General features: G+C 37.7%; 1 protein-coding gene and 1 long non-coding RNA gene across 5 annotated transcripts in view; one reads left to right on the top strand and one right to left on the bottom strand.

Moving 5' to 3' along the window:
• Positions 1-21,794, bottom strand: part of Kcnq1 (potassium voltage-gated channel subfamily Q member 1) — a 333,399-nt gene that overhangs the window by 164,920 nt on the left and 146,685 nt on the right.
• Positions 1,522-21,794, top strand: part of LOC147997016 (uncharacterized) — an 86,031-nt gene continuing 65,758 nt past the window's right edge. The window contains exon 1 of the long non-coding RNA XR_015652746.1: positions 1,522-2,522. This is a non-coding gene — a long non-coding RNA (uncharacterized LOC147997016). The remainder of the gene's footprint in view (positions 2,523-21,794) is intronic.

Raw genomic sequence — 21,794 nt, 5'->3', positions numbered from 1 at the left:
AAATGCAAGCACTGATCCCCAGGACTGTGCTATTCACACACACACACACACACACACACACACACACACACACACACACACACACACACACACCCCGACAGACCACTTGGCCAGGCAACAGGGGGTGCTAGTACCTCTGCCTATCAGGAATCACAAGCTCAATTCCTCGATCCAGCCATGATGCCATATTAACCAGGTGCTCTTTGAGGAAGGCCTCTAAACTGTCCGATTAGCTCACTTCCATAGCTTGGGAGACTGATCCATATCAGTCTTCACAGTGTTTCCAGCTTACTAGTGTTTGCTCTCAACTCACTTCTCCCTTAAAGTGTTTAATGTAGAAGTATTAAGTACTTCTGATAAATGGAATATTGAAAAGTTCACAGTTGTCCTCAATTATAGGGATCATCTGCCGGCCGGGTCCCTGGCTCTTGCCTGACTTCTCTCATCATGGGTAGCACAGATGCTATAAGCTTGTACAAACTTCTGCTCTTGTCAGTTTTTCATATTGTTCTGTGACATTCTTTTCTTCACAATGCAGTTATGATCGTTTTAGCAGCGCATGAGCCCACAGTTTAGATCTGCCACAGCTAACTTACTCATCCCATATTTCATGGACATTCAGTCTTGTAGTTTTATGATAATCAGCAGTGATGTAACATCCATCTTTATTGTTAAAAGTTGCTGACACACTGGGCAGGTGAAGTGGCATGTCTTTGGGTATATTAATAAGTTCTGTCAAGTTGTAGCCAATTATTCTTCCTCTTCAATTTTGCTTGGCCTTTCAAACATTGATTAAAAACTGAGGTTTTTGACTGTTATTAGGTCTTGAGAATATGATCAATGAACTTTGATCATATTCACCATTTCTCCTCCCAGATCCTTCCCCACTGACCTCCTAATTACCCAATTTTATATCCTCTTGTTCCAAAATTTAATAATCCATCAACTTCAATTCGTGCTGTCCATGTACTTCTGGGTGTACACTGGAGTACAATTGACCGACCAGGAGTTAGAATGTTAAAGAAAAACTGACTCTCCCTCCCCAGGAGCCATTAACTGTCCATAGCTTATCAAGAACCTCTTGGAGTTCATGAACTTCTACAATGACACAATGTTGTCTGGCATGATCTTATGTAGGCGATCATGCAGCTGTCCTGTCATGTCCAGAAGTTAGTTTTTTCCCGTCCTTTTCTGTCTCTGACTTATAGTCCCCCACCTCCTTCCTTCTACAGTGTTTCTGGGCCTGGGGGAGGGGATGATTTTCTCATTTTCAACTTTACTGACTACTTCTAGCTTGTTTGGGATTCTTGCAGAGTTGCCCATTCATATCCTTTGCTTGACATTTAAAAGGAACTTTTAATTCATTAGAGATAATAACCTTGTGTTCCACGAAGCATAAATATCTTGATCTAAGTTTGGCCTTTTAACATTTGTTTTATCATAAAGACTGTCTTTTTTTTTTTTACAGTGATACATTTACTTTATGAAATGGGTTTCCCACATCTACTACAGCAGTCTTTTACATTTATTTCCAATATAAACATACAAATGCGTGTGTACATCTGTATGTGTGTATAAAGTTTAACACAGTTAGCGTTTATACCTACGTAATGCAAGGGATATTCAGCAGTCATAATATGGAAATAAGGAAACTCAAGAGTACTATATATATATACACACATATATATATATATTTAAAAATCTGAATAGAACATAAAACAAAAAAATTAAGAAGACATCAACATCTCTAGGACTTTAGATTTGAAAGTGAATTGAGATACAACACTGAAAACTTAATCCAAAAGAGGGGGTGGGGAATCAACTTCATTATAATTAGAAACAAATGAGTTATTGCTGCAACAAGTGCATTTTGCTAAGTAGCAACAGGAGCAAGGAGAACCAGGCTTACTGACTGTTAAAATGCTTTGCTTTGTGAAGACAATGAGACAAATCACAGATTTGCTGCACACCCCCCCCCCTTCCTGAATTAAGGACTTCTACCCAGAGCATATAAAGAATGAGCAAAATTTGACAACAGTGAAGCAAACAACGCATCTTAAAAAGTGGATTACAAATAAGTGTGTGGAATCACTGTGCTCAGCCAAAGTCCATGGTCTTTATGGAACTACAAAGTCAAAAGCCACAGCGAGATAACCCTGAAAATTATCATGAAGATGGAGAAACGTAAGCCTTCTAACAGCAAGCCCTCAGAGGAGGCAGAGTGACAGCAACGTGCCACAGGTGGGAACGCCAAGTGGCCCAACTGCGCTGAAGAACAAGCTTCATAGTCGTAGAAACACACATATGGTCTGTGACTCCGTGTATGGAATATTTATGTTCACAGATCTGCGCACAAATATGTATAGCAATCTCACCTCTAATTGCAACAAACAAGTAATAACCAGATGTCAACAGTTAAATGAATAAAGAAATCGTGGTGTATCTGTTCCACCTATGCAGTGGGATAAGATCCAGCAAACAACCAGAATATTGAAGGTCCCTGCGGCAGAAAATAGACCACGGTGAGTAGACTGTGTGTTGCGAATACATGATACAGCACTGAAGGGGGTGGGTGTGAGGAACTGGCCAAAGTTGCTTTAAAAAAATGTTTCAACTAAAGAAAAACTAAAAAACTAAAGAAAAAATACTGTCATAAACACAATATTCTTGTAGGTAATTCTGTTTTGTACAGGGGTATTACATATTAAGGATTATACAAACCAGTAACTATACTAGAAAATGGGAGCTGAGGTCAAAGTAAGGATAGTCAGAAACAGTATCAACAGTATAAACTCAGGGTTAGCTGCATATAGATAAAAACAACGGAACATGGGTGTATATAGACTTCAGTTATGGACATGCACATTTCCTAGTTCTACCTGCTGAAAGGAGATGTAAACAGTGATGACCCTTTGGTGGCAAAGAATACACACACAGTGCCCAGATCCTAGTTTCTAACACTGTCAGTTCACCAATAAGAGCAAATATAGCTCTGTAGAAGAATGGGTGCTCCTGGGGGCTAGCACAGGGAAACTCCATGATGAACCTAAAAGGAGATGAATGGAAAGCCTGTCGAAAGGGCTCATGTACAACTGGCTAAAGCTAGAAAAATTCAGTGACAAAACAGTAATATTCAGTTACAGCTCAGGAAGACAACTGTCAAGTCCATATTTATAAACTACCGAAAAAGAGACGAAGGACTTTCTTACAGAGTGATGCCTACAAGTGTAAAAGGAACGAGTTAATCAGAAGTGTACCACAGAAATGCTTCAAGAAAGATCCATGGGTGAAGGCTAAAATTAGTAGGTGAAATCTTAAGTACAGACTTCAAAGTCTCCCTTACCCAGAGATTTTTTTTCCCCCAGTGACATTGATTGAATCCAGGGCTTTGTGCATGGTAGACAAGCATTCTGCCACTAAGCTACATCCTTAGTCCCAAAATAAATTTTAATTGCATTTTAACACATTCACAGTGTCTTTAATATGCCTTTGCAAGAGATAGAATGAAATTCCTCATTCTCTGAATGTTGGCCAGCCCTGGCGACTTGGCTTTTAACGACTAGGTATAATAAAGATGAAATAGTAGGTCAGTTGCAGTGAGCTATTTAATCATGTAAAGTTAACACCATGTTGATGGAAGAAAATGAGAAAAGCACCTTGCCTTCATGACATTCACCAAACCTGTAACCCTACTCTACTTTGGAGAAAACGGACCCAGAGTAGCAGTGACATTTAATGAGTATTTTTCAAAAGCATCAACTCCAGTGACAGGGCTGAGGAGCCGCTGTAGGTCACAGGGCACTGAGGACCTGCTGCATGAGTGTGACGGTAGATACTGGACAGGCTCTGGGAGCATGAAGTAGTTAAACTGGGAGAATGACTAAACTTTAGCTCAACAGTGTTGTATCAAATTAAGCTTATTTTAATTTTCATCAAAGTAACATAGTTATGTAAGGCACTGCAGCAAAAGGTACATTGCAAAACTATTTTTGGTTTTCTTTTACAAGTATGTGTAATATATATGCAAATAAAACACAAATTAAAAGGGAAAAGAAACAGAATAGTAGAAAATAATCTTAAGTTCATATAGATAAAAAGTATGAAGAAAAGCACAGAACAGACACAAATAAACAGAAAACTGCCTTTATTGCATTGATAAAATACTCAAAAAATTCTGGAGAAAAGCTTACTAAATTTTAACAAAAATCCTAATGTTTGTGGTAAATGCCCTGACGAGCAGATTCTAAAATTTATTTGGAAGTATAAAAGACCAGGAAAAAGTAACATTCTTTAAGATCAGGGTGGCTAACAAACCCAAGAACATAGTGGTCATTAGTACAGTGTGGAACTGATTCAAGGAGAGATTTAACTGGCTAGTGGGACAGGACTAGATGTCAGAAAATAGGCCTAAATATGATCCACTCGTAATATATTAAAGGCTTATTTATCATGAGATGGACTTTTTAATAAAACACTCAAGGACAAAGAAATTCACACAGGGAAGATACTGAATTGGGCCCTCAATTTTTTTCACAGCATACATTGAAAATACATTCTCAGCATTCAGGGGCTTAGGACAAATAGAACTAGAAGGACCATAGGCCTGGACATAGAAGAATATCTTCATTGCTTTGGGATAGGATAACTAAGAAGCAGTAATCAAAAAGGAAAATACCAATTTGGCCACATTTAGAGTCAAAACCTAAATATCTTTTTCTTTTTTTTCTTTTTCAGAGCTGGGGACCGAACTCAGGGCCTTGCGCTTGCGTAGCAAGCGCTCTACCACTGAGCTAAATCCCCAACCCCAAAACCTAAATATCTTAACTACATTTTAAATAGTACAAAGAGATTAAAAAGTAATACGACATATAAAAAAAAGTGAGGTAAATCAGTAAGAAAAAGTAGGTAAGCCTGGTGGTGCAGGTCCATAATCCTAGCTACCTGGGAAGCTGAGGAAGGAGAACTGTTAAGTTCAATACCTTGGCTGGACAGCAGTGAATCAGGATAACTCTCAAAGAGCAAAATGAGGGCTAGAGATGGCTCAGTGGTAGAGCGTTTTCCTACTAAGTATAAGACCTTAGGTTTAATTCTTTAGCACTGAAAAACATGACCTAACCGAAAAATAAGCAAGACACCCCCGCCCCTCAAAATGAGACAAGAATCCAAAAGTCTGATGAGCTTGTGGAAAGGTGTTGTGCCTGACTAGCAATCAGGGAAATGTAAATAAACTCAGGAGCTCATGGCCCATGGGGGCCAGCGGCAGGCAGACTTCCAGCAGGAAACTATACAGACATTACTTAGTCCTAGCTGGAAGAAGGGCTCAAGTAAAGGGCTCTGTGCCTGTGACATCCTCAGAGAGACCAGGGAAAGACCTGTAAACCTTGAGGAATGTGTACATAAGAAAAGGCCCACAGGTCTGGGACTTGGTGGGAGGATGTAACTGTTCCCATTCTAGAGACTCAGGGCTGAGATTCAAGTGTACTGGGTTATATTATACACTTGTCAAGTCACAGCTAAAACTTCATCCAGGATTCAAATGTTCTTTTGGAAAAAAAGAAAGAAAAGGAACACAAATACATATTTCAATGCTTGCATCACTTGTATACACAAGAAAGGAGCAGCAAAGAGGTGACTGGAAGAGGGGGCTGTGTTCTACACACCCAGAATGACAAGTGCCATCTCCAAGCCTGAGGGCCCAGGGTGAGCCCCTCAACCCTGAGAAAGGCTCAGTCCAGGTATTAGGAAATTAAAATGTGCACATCAGTTGGCTCTCCACAGCGGGCGGGGCCTGCACCTGCCAGAGAGGAATGTGGACTCTTTGGTTTAATCCTGGGAAGGGTTCATGGGGCCCCTGCAGTGAGGGTCAGAGAGGGGCTCAGCACAGTTGTTTTTCCAAGTCAAAAGGAGAGACTGTTGTCTGCTAGGCATGTTTCAGAGACTATAGGGGTGCCACCCCTTACCTAGAGAAACACTAGCCAGGACTGCCACCCACTTTGCATTTGGATCTGTATTCACAGCCAGGTCAGACATCTCAAAGACTCTGGAAGGGAGTTGATAGAGCAGAGTTTCAACTTATTCGTACTGGTGGTGCTCCTCTTAGGCAAGAGCTTGGGGCAAGTGTTGTGTTCTGAGAAGCCCCATTGATCACCCCCATCTCTGAAGAGCCCAGAGTTGGTCTTTCGTAAAGATGTGAAAAGGTAGCCCTACTGCAGAGCAAAATGTGAGATCATGGTGAATGTGACAAGGGTCATCTGAACACTTAGACACTAGAGGACACTAGAGCAATGTCAGGTGTTCTCTGCTGAAATAACCAGTGTCAGAGTACCTGGTCCTGGAGGAAAAGTACTGTTTCCTAATGACAGTGAAGTCACATTTTCCTAAAACGATCCTAGTTTTTGATGCTTTCATTCCTTGGCTGCTTCTGTCTTGTCAGAGCCAGAATCTGGACCTAAGTGTGCAGGGCAGAACAAAACAATTTTGTTTTCTAGGAAAATGGGAGGTCTGGAATGGCGAATGTAGCCTCAGGCGTGGCAACTGCCCCAGCTGGGGCTACCCACTGCCAAGTTTCACCCTCTCTCAAGAGAACCAAAACCAGACTGTACGAAGCATCTTTCTTCTCAGCCAAAGGGCCTACTCATTAGGGTGATTTGCATTTTACTTAAGTATTGAAGGAAAAAAGGACTGGAAGGAAATAGATCAAAATGCAATATGTTTCCCTGTGGATTAAAGGACTTCAAATGATTTTCATTTCCTTCCTTACAGTATATGTATTTTCTACTTGAATGAATGATGCATTTAGAAGTCAGAGAAACATTAGTTCATGCAAGCTTCCTGTATTTGCCTTGCCCTCATCATCTAGGGATTAGTACAATGTAAGTGTCCCTACTTGCCCACCTCCTCCAGTCTGTCCTTAAGATGCCCAAGAGACCCAATGACACAGAGCTCTTTCTTCCCAAGCTCTCCAAGATCTCCCCCTTCCTTGCGTCACTTCTCCTGCATTGAGCTCCCAGACTCTCCCTCTGTACACCCAGTCATCATTTAAGCGCTCCAAGTCCAACTCTCTCCAAGGCCCCAGGCCACCCTGTTGCTCACTGCCCTCTGCTGAGACTTGCTGGTGTCAGTAACTTCACCCAGCTGCTCACCCCTGCCCTCCTCCTCCTAACTGATTATAATCCTGCCTGATCACCCAGATGTAACCTAAACCACCTTCTGCCATGAGCTCCCCCAAGGCTCTGGATATCGCCCCCTCAATTGCTGTGGGGCTTATGTGTGCCTGGCCCTCAGCACAGGAACCTTCCTCTCATCCTCTCCCATGTCACCTCCAATGCCTGGCACAGGCAAGTCCCCTGAGCCAGCTCACTCCCATGGAATAAACAAGCTGCTTATGTCCTCCCCCTATTCCCTCTCAATCAATTTCCCCGTCTTGGTGGATTTGCCAAAGCCCTGTGGATCCTGCCCCATGAAGGAAAAACCCTCCCTAGGGCATCTGGACAGCTGCAGCCAGGTCCTGCGTGACATTGCTGAGCTGCAGCCCCACAGCCTGTGCCAGCTGCCTATGCCCTGTTCACAGACCCCGAGCCAGACCAGACCCACCACCACCTGTGTCTTCACTCAGAGGGGAAAACTAAGAGACAAGGACAGAAAGTGTAAAAGCCATTCCCACAACAGCTGCCAGGAACAAGGCAAGAGTGCAGTGTAAATGTATATTCACAGCTGGTACCCAGTTCCGCTTAGGAAAATACCTTGCTTGAGTGGACACCTGTTGTTTTTGCGAACTCTGCAACCAGGCCTGGCTTCTGGAAATAGTTCACTGAATCTTCCTTAGAGGGGTCCTTATTTTCCTACTCCCCAGTGTGTAAGATTGAGGAATCCATTGGTTATTTCTAGAGGGGGCTTTGTAGCTAGACCACAGCTTCAGAAACATAGTTGCACATATAAAGATGCCTCGTACTTTGGTTGGCAGCAATGAGAACCTCGCCTGAGCCTGTGGTAGAAATCACTTGGAAAGAGTTTGTGGCATCTTTCTCCTGGTACATGTAAACTGGCGAACCTTACCCTCATTGGAAAATGGCTGCTTAAGGACACAGATGAGTATAACTACACATGTATCTTTAGGTAGAGAGAGAGAGGGGCAAAGAACAAAAAGGGACATGGTAGAAGGGGAAGGAGAGAAAGAGCATACTGGACTAGGTCCAGCTGTGTCTGGAACAGCTGGGTTCAGATCTGTAAACTAGAAAAAGGTCCCATTTGTCCTTATCTAGATTGAATTGGTTCTGCCATCCATTACCAAGAGCACCCAGGAGTATATAAAGCTAGGGGTAAGAGATGAGCCTGAGGAGATAGGTCTGAGGGTAAGTCTAGGTTACAAAACACAGCAAACAAGACAAAACAGTAACAACAAACAGTAAACACACCAAGACAGCCTTGTTAGGCTTTGCAGGGTAGAGGACAGGGAGGAAGGTTAGCTAGAAAAATCTGACCCAAGGCTCCAGCTTCAGCTCTACACTGGCCAGGAAACTCTGAGAAAGGTGCTTCGTACAGCTGTTCACGGACTTTCTACTGTTCTAATGCAAACATATTTAGAGAGTTTCTCTCTATACCCTGTGTTTACAGCACATTATGGAACATGCTGTATTTTGTGTTCAAGCAAAGACTGAAGGATACATTTAACTTGAGATGGACAGTGACATCTCTGTTAAAGATGACCTATGGAATCCCAAGAAATCCTAGGAACAATGCTAGGCTTTGTTGAACTACAGAGTTCATAGTACTGGAGACTTTGCCCTGGATGCCTTTTCTCATAATGGAGATATCAGGCCTAACATAAATCTCAGAGTAAATGGTTCTGTGGGCCCAAGGGTGGGGGGTCTGAGTAGTAAGGTGCTAAGGAGGACAGGCAATGACAGAGCAGGCCCTAAGTGAGCCCAGGAAGCTGAGCGTGAGTAGCACAGCTGCCTGCAGAACTAAATTAGTCCATCCAGCTTTCCATGCTGCAAGAAGTCACTGTCCAGGTCTCCCAAGACACATTTGCAAGAGAAGGTTCCAGGCAGCAAGAACGGCCCCAGGAAACTTTAATATACAATGGAATCTGGGTTAAGCATTATCTTCTCCAAAAGTTGAGCTCACAGGACATTCCCCAGAAACCTCTGGAGAGGTGGGGAGGAAAGTTTCTGGAGGTCTTTGAATGAAGAAAACAAAAAAGTGGCCTTGATTTTCAAGGAGAAATTACACAGGAAGAAAAAAATGTTTTTAATCTAATTAAGAGCGATCTTTTCACCTTCATCACAACATCACGGAAATGTGCCAGTTCTTAACTTCACACAATAATCAAAGCAATTAAGGAGAAGCCTTGGAAACTGGTGCAGATGTTCTCAGAATGTTTAATGGGGAAATGAGTTGCAGGCCTCATTCTCAGCATCCGGCTCCAGGCCCTGGCTACCAAATCCAGACATCTGCTGGGGCCCCACCCCCAGGCCTGGAAGGCGTGTGCTTGAGAAACTCAGGTCTCTTCCCAGGCTGCCTCCAGCAAGGCCAGATCTGGGGCCCCAGAGGCTCCCCATGGTTCCTCAAGCCAGAGCCTGGACATAGTCAGAATCACCCCAGAGCTAGGGAAAAGCTTAATGTCAAAATTATGTTAACAACTGATGTCAAAAGTAATCAACTCAAACTGGCTCCCTCACCCCTGCTTGCTGCAGGAGGACTATGAGTAGAAGGAGGTAGGGGAAAGAACCCCTGGCAGGGCCTGGGGGAGACTCTCTTCTTTGACTTCCTCAGCATGAACATCACATAAGGGTGTGGTAGCATTGGTGCAGTCTATGTGTTCTTCATCTCAGTGTTGCCAAGGTAGACTCAAGAAGCAAACTAGTCCATCTTTGAGGAATTTCCAAAAATAATTAAAAAAAAATCATGTAGAAATGAGGGTGCTGTTTACTTACGAACTAGCCTATTTTAGAGAGCAGAAGGGCATATGACTTACTTACGTTAAATGGCTTGAAAGTGAAAATGTTGATGTACTACTCAGGCAGCTCATTAAACCACGCTGGAAGCCCTGCTGTATGACACATACAAAGAACATAGAAGAAAAGAAAACATCCCTGGTTTTGAGGACACATAGGCAGTATGGGTCCTCACACATGTCCAACTTTTACCATTTATGTTGTCTTCATACTAAAGGCTTCTTAATACAAGAAATAACCAGATATGACACCAGGGCTCTGTTTAACTGCATGCAGGATAGGCCAAAGGCATTGGAAAGAAACCTCGCAAAGTAAGCCCTCAGTGACAATCAATATTCCAACTCTGCAATACTGGTAGATCTTTAAAGAGTGTTGTAAGCCGATTTCCAGCTGTTGGCTAGAACTCTTCCTTGGGAAGTGGCTGGCACAAGTTTCTTGTTATTCTCTGTCCATGAATCTAGCCCAAGAAAATGTGATAGGAAGGGGTAAAGCATTTACAAATGAAAATAGCTCGATGCACTTTTTATCAAAATGAATGTTGGGACTGCTATGTATGGAATGTAGCAAAGGAAAGCCAGGGAGACTTGGGAGGCCAGTGAAGAGTGAAAGGGAACCATCAAAACAAACAAACCCCCAAACAAGCATGGTAGTATTAGCAGGGGAAGAAACTGTAGAGACCAGGAGTGGGAAAATCCACATGTGAAAAAGCATAGTTTTAAAGACTTCCAGGAATGTTTGGAGAATATCAGCATTCTACTTTTCCCCCTTGGACTTCAAATCTCTCCACTTAGTCGAAAAATCAGAACAAGCAATCCCAATAACAATGACAACAAAATAAAACCATATATGATTGACAAAATAAAACCATATATGATTGCTTCAACAGGAGGCCAAATACATAGAAATTACTCATGAGAGGAGAATCTACCTACCATTGTATGCCTGTAGATGCAAAAGGCCAGAAGAGGCTTAAGATGCTCTGTCAAAAGAGTGAGGATGCTAAATAGTGTCAACAAAAATAAGGTGCCCCCCTCCACAGAAATATTTCTATAGAAACTCAGAATTAATGTCGGTGATTATTTCTGGGAAGCAGTCAGTAATTTACAGCAATCAAGTGAATATCACAAAAAGAAACAGCCAATTAAAAAGTGGTAGGGGGCCAGCAAGATGGCTCAGTTGATCAAGGTGTTTGCTGCCAAGATTAACAAACTTAATTCAACCCCTGGAACTAAACCATATGGTAGGAGGAAAGAACAAGCTTCTGCAAAAATGACAGGAACTTGTGACATTTTCACTTGTTCTTGAATACTCGCCTTTCCTCTCAGCCTGATTTGGTGGCAGTGTTAAAGATGCTAGTATAGACCCTGGCCCTTGTTTCTGGAGGGTGCAGTTTTGACCTTGTTCTAAAATAATTATTTTTTGTTTCATACTGTTTGTGAGTAGCCTGAAAGTCTGATGTAAGGTGACTGCATTATTTTTCCAAATCCTAATTACAAATTTTCTCAAATAGTGGGCAGTATTTGCAAACACTTGAAGAAATTCAGAGCAGCTATAGTGACTTGGGCAATGATCAGTGGTGGAAGCACACAGCAGTCCAATGAAAAGCCTCAGATGACAATCTACAGAGGGCTTCTCTGGAAGTTTAGAGCCTTTAAAATAATAGTATTGCTAATAACTTATAAAACAGAGCTGGATGTGAAAAAAAATGCCCTGACAACACTATAAACCAGTACCTATAGCAGATTTCTATGCTTAACTCAAGCTACAAGTGAAAGCAAAGATGGGATTGGGAGTAGTCTGTCTAACTAGTGAAGGAAAATTCCAGTTAATTTGCAAAAGCTGGAAGAATACTGCCCTCCTTTTATACCTCTCTGTCATAATGAACTGAACATAAAAGGAACAGACCATCAAAGACCACACATAACTTCATAAAAAAATAGCTTATGAATAAAAATAGCTTAAGCCCAGTTATATAACATTTAAAAAGCTGGAGGCAGAAAAGAATCTAATGTCCATAGTTATCAAAAATTGAAAATTACAACTTTAAACAAAAATATTCTAGAGTATACAGAGAAAGAAATAAGAAGGCCCCCACAGAAGACTGAAAGAAGCACAGACACTGGACTTAACTTGACAAAAATAATTGTTTTAAATTAGGCTAGGGAATGTTTCAGCTGGTAAAGCGACTTGTTGCTTAAACCTGGTGACCTGAATTGATCTCTAGATTCCACATAAAGGTGCAAGGAGAGAGCCATACAAAATTGATCCCTAACCTAGAAATGCCCTAACCATGGCATGTATAGTAATCTCAGTAATAATAAAATAAAATAATAAAGTAAAAAGTCTAAACTATGCTGAAAGATAAAAAGAAAATAATAAAGAACTAAAGAAAACCAAGAGAACAGAGAAAGAAAATGGAATTAAACATATTCTGGAACTGAAAAGTATTAGCAAATAAAAAAAATCCATTAGAGAGTTTTATCAGCGGATCTGAATGGATATGAATGGACTTAAGGATCAAGCCTGAGCATCAGGAGAAAAAGTGAGCATCTTGAGAATTCGATGATAAACTTCCAAGTGTACTAATATCTATGTTGGAAATCAAAGTAGGTGAAAGAAGGGACAGGAAGAATAATTGACATAATAGTGGCCACAAGCTCACCAAATTTGATTAAAGACAAAAATCTTTATGTCCAGGAGCATAATAAGCAAAAGGACCCAGAAACAAAAGCTAAGAGTCACAGAAAAAATACACTATCAATTACTGAAAGACAGAACAGACTATGAAAAGAAAAAAAGACTTGGCTTATCATGTCGTGATTCTCAATTCAATTAATTTGTTTGTTTTCAGAAAGAACAATAGCATTTTTAAGTAATGTGAGAAAAAGTCTGTCAACCAACAATTTTATATCCAGCAAAATTATACAAACATGGAGAAATAACAAGCTTAAGAGCTTCTTAAATAAATAAAACCTGGGAATCTCATATGATACTGGCTCTATTAAAAACTATTAGAGAAAGTAATATAGGTTCAAATCAAAAGGGACTAGAAAGTAACTGAAAACCACATAGACAAGCACAGAATTTGAGGACCAGGTAGCTACATAAAATATAAAAGTCAATATTATATATAGTATCTAAATTTTTAATGTTTATTATTTCTTGTGATAAAAGAACACAGTACATACATCTAGCATATATATCCTATGTTATTGGGTATATTTATATCATAAACACACAATTGAAACCATATAGACTTGAAGGGGATATAGCTGTATAGGATTTTTAATTAAGTTGTAAAAGCTGGAAGAATCCTGCTCTCCTTTTTACCTCTCTATTATAATGAACTAAGTGTAAATGAAAGGAACTATATTGAAACTATGTTGGTATAAACTCAAACTAGAATGTTGTAAAGTTAGAATGTTGAGTGTAAATTTCATCAAAATTTTTCAGAAAACACCTGAAATATATACATTTCAATATATAAAAAAGCTTAGAAATTACAGTATCTCAACAAGTTAAATGGTGAATTAACAGAAAAGTCAATTCCATTTATGTATCAAAAATGAAAAGGGTGAGACATGGCCTCCAAAATGAGGGCAAAAGGAAGGGATGGGAGAGGGAAGGAGAGGGACAGGTAGACACAGAGAATCAGAACATATTACAATAGACATTGCTGGAATCAATTTGGGTAGAAAAACCAAATTTGTGATTTAACTGCTAGAGTTTAGATGTAAGGATTGCTATGCTTTCAAGAAAAATTACAGTATCCAAAGAGATCTTGAAGCTCAGTGATTGGACTTACTAGACAAATACTTAAAGCAGTTATTTCAAAGAGTTAAAGACATTGGTAAACATAATAAAAAATATAAGCTACAGACTAAGACAAAACATCAAAATATGTAAAAAGCTCCCCAAAACTCAATAGGGCTGGGAATGTAGCCTCATGACAGTAGAGTGCTTGCTAGCACAAACAAAATTTAAAATTCCATCGGCATCCAATCTCCCGAAGCACAGTGTTGATGAAAAAAAGCTAGGCTTCCAAAGCACATCATCCCATGCCTGAGTCAGTTTAGTAAAATCTACAAAACTGTCAAAGCCAAAATGCGCTCTATTGTGAAGGATAAAAAGGAAAGCAATGGTAAGATTATATTAGATCATCAATTTGAGTATGTTGATGAGAATTTCAAAACTAGCTTTGCCATATTCTTAAATCAAAATTCTTTTAAAATGAAACATTTTAGTTTGAATATCTTATTTCTTGAGGATTTAAAAGATTCTAAGGTGTCAGATTTCAATAAAAAGTAATCACATGGAAATGTCTTTTCTAAAAGGTTAACATATGAGGTTCTCTTAGGTTACACAAAGGCAGGATTTATGAAAAAATGTGCAGGATGATAAATTTGTTTTCCTGATAGATTTTTCTTTTCCAAACTTAACAGATATATAAGGAAGAATGGTACACTGAGGCTGGTATTTGTAATAGCATCTGTACTGTAGGGGAAAGAAAGCTATGAACTTTAACGTCAGGCTTCTGAAGAAACCTGTCTTGACAAATAGCTTTTCTTTTCCTCTCTCCCTTTCCTCAATCTTTTTTTTTTTTGACAGTATCAGGTTACTTAAATCCAGTGTTGTGAGATTAGCAAGGTATCCTGGAATCTAATAAGTAAGCTAGTAAGTTAGACCCAGAAGCCAGAGAAGTTTAATAAATACATTGAAGTCACACCAGATGAGTTCCACTTATGAAGAAGAGTTTAGTGATGTATATCATGTTGAGAAAATTTTTTCCTCCCCTAAAAATCAGGACATTGACAAATAAAATGTTACATGGATCTGACTGAACATGAAGTTTGAAAATGGCAAATGGTGGAAATACATATGAAAACACAGAAGCCAAAACTATCTATGAAGAATGAATACAAAAAATAAAAACCATGAGTAAATATGGCAGACATTATTCCACATAGATAACCAGTAAGCACTTTGAGGTCTAACTATACCAATTATAAATTTGTCATGGTGTATAAAATAAACAGGATCTAACTGCTTACAAGAAACCTTCATTTAATATTTAATATTAAGTACAACGACATACAAAGTAAACATAAGCAAACTGAAAAACACAACCTATAGTGCTAACACTACAAAAGAAAAGTGTGTTGCACTATTGAGGTAGAGTAGACCTCAAATAAGAAAAGAAGATAATTTGCCAAGAAAATAAAACACCTATAAATGTGTGTGCTTCTCAAGACTGTGCAACTTCAAAATCTGATAGACCTTAATGACACAACACTCTTTCAGAGTTGGACACTTTCGTATTCCTGTTAAAATTAAGTGCTTTTAGTCTGAAAATCATTCAGGACATACCTGAAATGATCCTCACCACTAACTAACCATACCATACACCTATAGAATATTTTCAAAATCAGAATATGCATTACTCTTATGTTTAAATCTATCCAACCGAATTAGATCAGTTTCAAGGCTGCACCACACATCCTAACAAAGTTGAAAGAATATAAATAGAGTGATGGAGTGCCCTTAGAGTGTAATTAATTTTCAAAGGTGTATGGGATAATAGAGGGAATAATCTTGAAATCCTAAGACCTGATTATTAAGCATGTTTAAGTAAACACATGATTCAAAGAACTCTGAAGAGAAAATGTTAATGTTGTAACATCAAGTTTGTGATACAGTGAAAACAGTGTTTGAAGCAGTTTCATACCATTGACAATAAAGTATTAACAATGAGTTACTCTTTATGCTTAAGAAATTAGAACAACAACAATGGGTTAAAAGGAACAAGAGAAAGAAAGAAAGTGGAATAATAGAAATTAGAGCAGGAAATCAATTAAACAAAATGTTTATTGCATTAATAAGTAAAATCAAGAAATCCTCTAATCAGGCTAGCTAAACAAGAAAGACAAGGCATGAATCATTAACATCAGAAATAAAAGACGGGGTGTTAAAATAATAGAGGATGAAAATGAGTGAAATGGATCAACTTCTTGGAAAATATGTCACACATCACAAAGAAGATATTAGGCAACCCAAACAGAAAGCACCATGCTTGAATGGATTTACTGTGGAAGAACTTATACCAAAGTTTCTATAGTGTCTTTTAGAAGATAGATAATATTGTTTAACTCATTTGTTGATGCCAACATTGCCCTAATTTTCGTAGCAGACAGCACATTCCAAACAAGCTAAACACCAGTAACTCATGCTCTCATGTAAACCAATACACTACACAGCATTAGCATACATGCTAGCTATAATAGATACATATATTAGCATTAATATGCCTAATTCAAGAATATCACAACTGTTCAGTATTTTGGGACATTAAAAACTAAGGTAAGTGGTCATAAGCAAAAAAGAAGTTACAGGATTATATCACCAGACAGAAATAAACATCTGAAGAAAATCTTTACTAACTCATGGTAAAAACAACAACTCTGGAACATGAAACCTCAAGGAAGCACAAGAAGTAAAAAGTTACATGATTATATCACTGGCTACAAGTGAACCTGACAAAATTCTTTAATAACACATGATTTAAAAAATACCCTTTGAACACTAACAACTCAGGTAAGTAATCATAAGAAGAAAAAATGTTACATGACATGATTATATCACTGGATATGATAGTTCATCTGACAAAATTCTTTACTAATTCATGATGTTTAAAAAGCCCTTTGGAACATTAAATGCTCAGTTAAGTAAGCACAAGATGCAAAAAGAAGTTACATGGTTATATTATTGAACACAAAAATGCATCTGAAAAAAATTCTTTACCAATTTTAAAAGGCCCTCTAGAACATTAAATTCTCAGGTAAGTAAACACAAGAAGCAAAAAGAAATTACATGATTATAACACTTGACACAAAATTTGACACTCTTTACCAACTCATTGAAACAAGACAAAAAGCCCAGAGCATTAAAATCTCAATTATAAAAAGCCAAAAAGAAGTTACACAAGTATATCACTGGATACAATTACAAACTCATAATAAAAGAAACAACAACCAACAACAACTCTGCACATTAAAAACCCAGGTTAATGATACAAGACACAAGAAGCAAAAAAGAAAAAAAAATTATATGACTACATCAGTAGATACAAAAAAATCTGACAACATTCTTCACTAACTCGTGATAAAAAAAAAACAAGAAAACTTCTGGAACTTACAACTCAGGTAAGTGATCACAAGAAGGAAAAAGAAGTTACATATCACTGGACACAAATGTACATCTGACAAAATTCTTTATCAACTCATGCATAAAAAAAAAGACAAAAGAAAACCAAACAATTCAAGAACATTAAAAACTTGGGTAAGTGATCACAGGACACAAGAAACAAAACAAGTTACAGAAATCTCAACATTTTTTACAAACTCAAAATACAAAATAGAAACAAAGCAAACACACACAAGGCCCTCCAGAATATTAAAAAGTCAGGTAAGTGATCACAAGACAAAAGAAGCAAAAAAGAAGATACATGATTATTTTACTAGAAAGAAATCTGACAACATTCTTTACCAACTCATAATACAAAACAGAAAAAAAGCAAGCACACACAAAACATGTGTAACATCAAAAAGTCAGGTAAGTGATCACAAGAAGCAAAAAGAAATTACATGATTATGTTACTGAACACAACAAGCATGTATCTGACAAAATTCCTTATCAACTCAAGATAAAAGAAAAATAAACCCCCAAGAACTCTGGAACATTAAAAACTCAGGTAAGTGATCACAAGACAGAAGAAGCAAGAAAGAAGTTACATGATTATTTCACTACACAGAAATCTGACAACATTCCTTACCAACTCATAATACAAAACAGAAACAAAACAAACACACAAAACCCTTGGAACATTAAAAACTCAGGTAAGTGATCAAAAGACACACACACACACACACACACACACACACACACACACAAACAAAAAAGTGACATGATTATTTGACTAGACACTAAAACCTGACAACATTCCTTACCAACTCATAATACAAAACAGAATCAAAACAAACACAAAAACTCCGGAACATTAAAAATCTCAGGTAAGTGATCACAAGAAGCAAAATGAAGTTACATGATTATATCACTGAACACAACAAGCATGTATCTGACAATTTTATCAACCCATGATTAAAAAAAGAAAAAAGAAAAACCCAAGAACTCTGGAACATTAAAAACTCAGGTAAGTGATCACAAGACAGAAGAAGCAAGAAAGAAGTTACATGATTATTTCACTACACAGAAATCTGACAACATTCCTTACCAACTCATAATACAAAACAAACAAAACAAACACACAAAACCTTTGGAACACTAAAAACTCAGGTAAGTGATCACAAGGCACAAAAAGAAAAAAAGTGACATGATTATTTGACTAGACACAAAAACCTGACAACATTCCTTACCAACTCATAATACAAAACAGAAACAATAAGTGTGCGCATGCATGTGCACGCGCGCGCGCGCACACACACACAATATCTGGAATATTAAAAACTCAGGTAAGTGATCACAAAAAGCAAAAATAAGTTGCATGATTATATCTCTGGACACAAAAGTGCATCTGACAAAATTCCCTATCAACTCAAGATAAAAGAAAAAAAAACACAAGTAAACACTACAAGGAAATCAATTTGTAAATAACATTTACCAAAAATGTATACCAAACATAATAATTGACAGAAGAAAAAGGCAAGGATGACACCCACTCAGTTTTCAAAATAATTAAGAAAAATCTTAATTGGCCAAAATAAAGATACTATAGATATTGTTAAAAAAGAAGCTAAATTTTGGTTTTAGGTGGCATTGTAGAGACATGAAAAGACACATATAAAATTCTGTAACTAATAAGTGACCACAGCAAGGCTACATGATATAAAGTTAAAATACAAAACTCAGTCACATTCCTATATGCTAAAAGTTAATGAGTGGAATTTGGAATTGTCATCACAAAGCAAAACAGATAGAAATAAGTACAAAATATTTTCAGTATTGCTAAATGTCCAATAACCCATGCTGATCCCTACATTAAATGCGACCTTAAGCAAAATGCGAATATGTTCCATCAGTATTGGAAAATGGACTCTTAAAGAAAGAAAATAAGCAACATAATATTAAAGGATAATTTAAAATTGACATTTTAATGCATTGCTGTAAAGCTTCAGGGGTCCAGAAACTATAATACTTATAAAATAATAGGTAAGTAAAGAGGAAAGGAAAAAGTAGCATGTCAAAATAGAACATACTAAGTTCACTCAAATAATCTGCAATAAGGGAACAAAAGTAAAACAATGGAGAAAATACGTTTTTTCACAACAAATTGTGGTAAAATAATGGATAACCACATGGAAAATATAAGAATCTAGATACAGACTTTGCACTCAGTAAATAAAAAATAGTAAGTGAAAATGGATCACAGACATCAATGAAGAACACATTGTAAAAGTAGAAGAGAATAGAAAACAGAATACCTAAAAATAAAAACCTTGCAGTGTAGTACTAAATTTTAATTTTTCTTTGATAAGAATAAAACGTCAAAATTTTGCCACTTCTAGTCAACATAATGGTGGGTGGTTTAGCTGGACAAACAATACACAGGAAATTTGGAAAGGAAGTAATAAATATCTGATCACATATATAGAAAAAGCAAGATTCCTCATAAGATTGTATATAGTAAATTCAGCAAAGTAACAGTGCAAAAATAATATCACTACATAAGTTTCATTTCTACACATCAAAAATGATTTCTAAGAGTAACATTGAAATAGTTTCATTTGAGGCAGCACCATAGGTATCCACAGCTTTGGTGGCTGAGTAACCTTGGAAATTTTTTTGATTTCTTAGCTGATAAATCTGGAAGGAAACTACATTGTTTTGCCCTTACTACTGTAGGAACCACTGTATCTTGATTCTTGTACTTACAATAGGTCTTAGCTCATTCAAACCAGATTGAAAATCCAATGGATGCATGCCAAAATCAAAGAACACTCTCCCAATATAATCAGAAATACAAAACAAACAAACAAAAACAAAAAAAAAAAAACAAAAAACAACAAGGCTTGGAAGATATCCGTTTGGTAGTGTATTTGGTAAAATGCTTGCCTTTAAAGCATGAGGCTTTGAGGGTAAATCCCAGAACTGATATGAAAATGTCATGTACATTGGTGGATATTTGCCGTCCCGGTGCTGGGGTAGCAGGAAGAGAATCTAAAGAGTTAAGTGATTTGCCAGTCTGGCCTATTTGGTGACCCAAGGAGAGACTATCTCAACAGAGGTCGGTAGTATTCCTAGTTAAGAAAGTGGAGGTTGTCCTCTGACTTAGAACCTATGCATATGCACACACATGCATATACATGTACATATTTGTGTATAAAAAACAAGGCCATCAACAAATACAAGTCCGTTCCAGTAACTGACTCAAAATAAGACAAAAAAAAGGCATATTAACTGACAATTTAAAATGAGTTAAGAATAGAGAAAACTACAAGGGAACTGGGAAAGTACAATCTGAAAAACAATACATAAGCAGATGAGTTTCAATAAAACTATGGAAAGCAAAGCCAAATTCTGTAACTGAAGAGTACAGTGAAAAGAAAATTATAAGACTGGCTCAAAACCAGATTGTTCAATTAAAACTGGAAACCTTGAACTTGAAAAGAGAACATTTGATCCAAATGGACTTAACAGATATCTACAGAACATTTCACCCCAAAACAAAAGAATATACCTTCTCAGCACCTCATGAACCTTCTCCAAAATTGACCATATAATTAGACACGTAAAAAGCCTCAAAAGGTACAAAAACATTGAAATAGTCCCATGTATTCTATCAGATCACCACAGACTAAGGCTGGACTGCAATCAACAAAAACAATGGAAAGTCCACATACTCATGAAAACTGAACAATTCAATAATAACTTGGTCCAGGAAGAAATGAAGAAAGAAATGAAAGACTATAGAATTCAATGAAAATGAAGGCACAGTATACCTAGACTTATGGAATACAATGAAAGCAGAGTTAAGAGGAAAATTCATAGCACTAAGAACCTTTATAAAGAAACTGAAGAGATCCTATACTAGCAACTTAACAGCACACTTGAAAGCTCTAAAACAAACAGAAGCAAACACACCCAAGAGGAGTAGATGGCAGTAAATAGCCAAACTCAAGTCTGAAGTCAACCAATTAGAAACAAAACAATACAAAGACTTAACAAAACCAAGAGCTAGTTCTTTGAGAAAATCAACAATATAAACCCTTAGCCAAAGTAAATAAAGGGCCCAGAGGAAGTATCCAGATTAACAAAATCTGAAATGAAAGTGGAGACATAACAGGAAGGGAGGAAATTCCAAAACCTATCAGATCTTACTAAGCCTATACTTAACAAAACTGGAAAATCTAGATGAAATGGATAGCATTCTAGACAGATACCATGTACCAATGTTAATCAAGATTAGGTAAACTATCTAAACAGACCCTTAACCACTAAGCTAATAGAAGCAGTCTATTAAAAACCGACCAACTAAAAGATGGTTTTAGTGCAAGATTCTACCAGCTCTTCAAAGAGGAACAAATACCAATACTCTTCAAACTGTTCCACAAAAATAGGAATACTACCTAAATCACTTTATGAAGCCACAGTTACTCGGATACATAAACCACACAAAGACCCAACAAAACTTCAGACATGTATTGCTCATGAATATTGATGCAAAAATACTCAACTCAGTTCTGGCAACTGAATCCACGAAAACGTCAAAACCATCATTCACCAGGAACAAGTAGGCTTCATCCCAGGGATGCAAGGATGTAAATG

Source organism: Rattus norvegicus, chromosome 1, assembly GCF_021556685.1.
Source record: "Rattus norvegicus strain SHRSP/BbbUtx chromosome 1, alternate assembly SHRSP_T2T, whole genome shotgun sequence".
In the NCBI taxonomy this organism is placed as follows: Eukaryota; Metazoa; Chordata; class Mammalia; order Rodentia; family Muridae; genus Rattus; species Rattus norvegicus.
Note: the sequence above shows the minus strand (reverse complement) of the source record. Positions and strands in the feature narration are given on the sequence as shown.